Consider the following 4568-nt stretch of genomic DNA (forward strand, 5'->3'; position numbering starts at 1 on the left):
GTAGTAGTAGTAGTAGTAGTAGTAGTAGTAGTAGTAGTAGTAGTAGTAGTAGTAGTGGTAGTAGTGGTAAAGGTGGTAGAAGTGGTAGTAGTAGTAGTAGTAGTGGTAGTATTAGTGTTATTGGTAGAGGTGGTAGTAGTGGTTGCAGTGGTAGTAGTGGTGGTAGTAGTAGTAGTAGTAGTAGTAGTAGTAGTAGTGGTAGTAGTGGTAGTAGTAGTAGTAGTAGTAGTAGTAGTAGTGGTAGTATTAGTGTTATTGGTAGAGGTGGTAGTAGTAGTAGTAGTAGTAGTAGTAGTGGTAGTAGTAGTAGTAGTAGTAGTAGTAGTAGTAGTAGTGGTAGTAGTGGTAGAGGTGGTAGAAGTGGTAGTAGTAGTAGTAGTAGTGGTAGTATTAGTGTTATTGGTAGAGGTGGTAGTAGTGGTGGTAGTGGTAGTAGTGGTAGTATTAGTGGTAGTGGTAGAGGTGGTAGTAGTGGTTGCAGTGGTAGTAGTGGTGGTAGTAGTAGTAGTAGTAGTAGTAGTAGTAGTGGTAGTAGTGGTAGTAGTAGTAGTAGTAGTAGTAGTAGTGGTAGTATTAGTGTTATTGGTAGAGGTGGTAGTAGTGGTGGTAGTGGTAGTAGTGGTGGTAGTAGTAGTAGTAGTAGTAGTGGTAGTAGTGGTAGTAGTGGTATTAGTAGTAGTAGTAGTAGTAGTAGTAGTAGTAGTAGTGGTAGTATTAGTGTTATTGGTAGAGGTGGTAGTAGTGGTGGTATTGGTAGTAGTAGTGGTATTAGTAATAGTACTAGTGGTAGTAGTGGTAGTAGTAGTAGTAGTGGTAGTAGTAGTGAAAGTGGAAGGGGTAGTGGTAGTGGTAGTAGTAGTGGTAGTGGTAGTAGTAGTGGTAGTAGTGGTAATAGTAATAGTGAAAGTGGAAGGGGTAGTGGTAGTAGTAGTAGTAGTGGTAGTGGTAGTAGTAGTAGTGGTGGTAGTAATGGTAGTAGTAGTGGTAGTAGTCGTAGAGGTGGTAGTAGTAGTAGTAGTGGTAGTATTAGTGGTAGTAGTTGTAGTATTAGTGGTAGTAGTGGTAGTATTAGTGGTAGTGGTATTGGTGGTAGTAGTGGTAGTAGTGGTAGAGTTGGTATTAGTGGTAATGGTAGAGGTAGTAGTAGTGGAAGTAGTAGTAGTAGTGGTAGTAGTAGTAGTAGTGGTAGTAGTAGTGGTAGTAGTAGTAGTAGTAGTGGTAGTATTAGTGTTATTGGTAGAGGTGGTAGTAGTAGTAGTAGTAGTGGTAGTAGTGGTAGTAGTGGTAGTAGTAGTAGTAGTAGTAGTAGTAGTAGTGGTAGTAGTGGTAGTATTAGTGTTATTGGTAGAGGTGGTAGTAGTGGTGGTAGAGGTAGTAGTGGTGGTAGTAGTAGTAGTAGTAGTAGTAGTAGTAGTAGTAGTAGTAGTGGTAGTATTAGTGTTATTGGTAGAGGTGGTAGTAGTAGTAGTAGTAGTAGTGGTAGTAGTGGTAGTAGTAGTAGTAGTAGTGGTAGTAGTGGTAGTAGTAGTGAAAGTGGAAGGGGTAGTGGTAGTGGTAGTAGTAGTGGTAGTAGTGGTAGAGGTGGTAGTAGTGGCAGTAGTAGTAGTAGTAGTGGTAGTATTAGTGTTATTGGTAGAGGTGGTAGTAGTAGTAGTAGTAGTGGTAGTAGTGGTAGTAGTAGTAGTAGTAGTAGTAGTGGTGGTAGTAGTGGTAGTATTAGTGTTATTGGTAGAGGTGGTAGTAGTGGTGGTAGAGGTAGTAGTGGTGGTAGTAGTAGTAGTAGTAGTAGTAGTAGTAGTAGTAGTGGTAGTATTAGTGTTATTGGTAGAGGTGGTAGTAGTAGTAGTAGTAGTGGTAGTAGTGGTAGTAGTAGTAGTAGTAGTAGTAGTAGTAGTAGTAGTAGTAGTAGTAGTAGTAGTAGTGGTAGTAGTGGTAGAGGTGGTAGAAGTGGTAGTAGTAGTAGTAGTAGTGGTAGTATTAGTGTAGTAGGGTAGTAGTAGTAGTGGTAGTAGTAGTAGTGGTAGTATTAGTGGTAGTGGTAGAGGTGGTAGTAGTGGTGGCAGTGGTAGTAGTGGTAGTAGTAGTAGTAGTAGTAGTAGTGGTAGTAGTGGTAGTAGTGAGTAGTAGTAGTAGTGGTAGTATTAGTGTTAGTGGTAGGTGGTGGTAGTAGTGGTAGTAGTAGTAGTGGTGGTAGTAGTAGTAGTAGTAGTAGTAGTAGTGGTAGTAGTGGTAGTAGTGGTAGTAGTAGTATTAGTAGTAGTAGTAGTAGTAGTGGTAGTATTAGTGTTATTGGTAGAGGTGGTAGTAGTGGTAGTAGTAGTAGTAGTAGTGGTGGTAGTAGTATAGTAGTGGTAGTAGTGGTAGTAGTAGTAGTAGTGGTAGTAGTAGTAGTGAAAGTGGAAGGGGTAGTGGTAGCGGTAGTAGTAGTGGTAGTGGTAGTAGTAGTGGTAGTAGTGGTAGTAGTGGTAGTAGTAGTAGTGAAAGTGTAAGGGGTAGTGGTAGTAGTAGTGGTAGTGGTAGTAGTAGTAGTGGTGGTAGTAATGGTAGTAGTAGTGGTAATAGTCGTAGAGGTGGTAGTAGTAGTAGTAGTGGTAGTATTAGTGGTAGTAGTGGTAGTATTAGTGGTAGTAGTGGTAGTATTAGTGGTAGTGGTATTGGTGGTAGTAGTGGTAGTAGTGGTAGAGTTGGTATTAGTGGTAATGGTAGAGGTAGTAGTAGTGGAAGTAGTAGTAGTAGTGGTAGTAGTAGTAGTGGTAGTAGTGGTAGTAGTGGTAGTAATGGTAATAGTTGTAGTATTAGTGGTAGTAGTGGTAGTAGTGGTAGTATTAGTGGTAGTATTAGTGGTAGTAGTGGTAGTAGTGGTAGTATTAGTGGTAGTGGTAGAGGTGGTAACAGTGGTAGAATTGGTAGTAGTAGTAGGAGTAGTAGTAGTAGTGGTAGTGGTAGTAGTAGTGGTAGTAGTAATAGTGGTAGTAGTAGTAGTAGTAGTAGTAGTGGTAGTATTAGTGGTAGTGGTAGTAGTGGTATGAGTCTTAGTAGTAGTAGTGGTAGTAGTGGTAGTAGTAGTAGTAGTAGTGGTAGTGGTAGTGGTGGTAGTAGTGGTAGTATTAGTGGTAGTGGTAGAGGTGGTAGTAGTGGTAGTAGTGGTGGTAGTAGTAGTAGTAGTAGTAGTAGTAGTAGTGGTAGTAGTGGTAGTAGTAGTGGTAGGGGTGGTAGTAGTGGTAGTAGTAGTAGTAGAAGTAGAGGTGGTAGTAGTGGTAGTAGTAGCTTTGGTAGTAGTAGAAGTAGGGGTGGTAGTAGTGGTAGTAGTAGTAGTAGTAGTAGTGGTAGTAGTAGTAGTAGTGGTAGTAGATCTGGAGGTGGTAATAGTGGTAGTAGTGGTAGTAGTAGAGGTAGTAGTAGTAATAGTGGTAGTATTAGTGGTTGTGGTAGCGGTGGTAGTAGTGGTAGTAGTGGTGGTAGTAGTGGTATTATTAGTAGTAGAGGTAGAGGTGGTAGTAGTGGTAGTAGTGGTAGTATTAGTGGTAGTAGTGGTGGTAGTAGTGGTAGTAGTAGTAATAGTGGTAGTATTAGTGGTTGTGGTATTGGTGGTAGTAGTGGTAGTAGTGGTGGTAGTAGTGGTATTATTAGTAGTAGAGGTAGAGGTGGTAGTAGTGGTAGTAGTGGTAGTAGTGGCAGTGTTAGTGGTAGTAGTAGTGGAAGTAGTAGCAGTAGTAGTAGTGGTAGTAGTAGTAGTGGTAGTAGTGGTATTAATGATAGTAGTGGTAGTATTAGTGTTAGTAGTGGTAGTAGTGGTAGTATTAGTGGTAGTATTAGTGGTAGTAGTGGTAGTAGTGGTAGTAGTGGTGTTAGTAGTGGTAGTAGTGGTAGTATTAGTGGTAGTATTAGTGGTAGTGGTAGAGGTGGTAGTAGTGGTAGAATTGGTAGTAGTAGTAGGAGTAGTAGTAGTAGTGGTAGTAGTGGTGTAGTGGTGTAGTGGTTGTGGTAGTAGTAGTGGTAGTAGTGGTAGTAGTGGTAGTATTAGTGGTAGTATGGTGGTAGTAGTGGTAGTAGTAGAGGTAGTAGTGGTAGTAGTAGTAGTAGTGGTAGTAGTAGAAGTAGGGGTGGTAGTAGTGGTAGTAGTGGTAGCAGTGGTAGTAGTGGTAGTAGTGGTAGTAGTGGTAGTATTAGTGGTAGTAGTGGTGGTAGTAGTGGTAGTAGTAGTAATAGTGGTAGTATTAGTGGTTGTGGTAGCGGTGGTAGTAGTGGTAGTAGTGGTGGTAGTAGTGGTATTATTAGTAGTAGAGGTAGAGGTGGTAGTAGTGGTAGTAGTGGTAGTAGTGGTAGTGGTGTGGTAGTAGTAGTGGTAGTAGTAGTAGTAGTAGTGGTAGTAGTAGTAGTGGTAGTAGTGGTAGTAATGATAGTAGTAGTAGTAGTAGTGGTAGTAGTGGTAGTAGTGGTAGTAGTAGTGGTAGTAGTAGTGGTAGTAGTGCTAGTAGTGGTAGTAGTAGTGGTAGTAGTAGTAGTAGTGGTGTAGTAGTGGTAGTAGTGGTGGTAGTAGTAGTAGTAGTAGTAGTAGTAGTGGTAGT

The sequence above is a fragment of the Coregonus clupeaformis genome, unplaced genomic scaffold (genome assembly GCF_020615455.1).
Source record: "Coregonus clupeaformis isolate EN_2021a unplaced genomic scaffold, ASM2061545v1 scaf0162, whole genome shotgun sequence".
Taxonomy (NCBI): domain Eukaryota; kingdom Metazoa; phylum Chordata; class Actinopteri; order Salmoniformes; family Salmonidae; genus Coregonus; species Coregonus clupeaformis.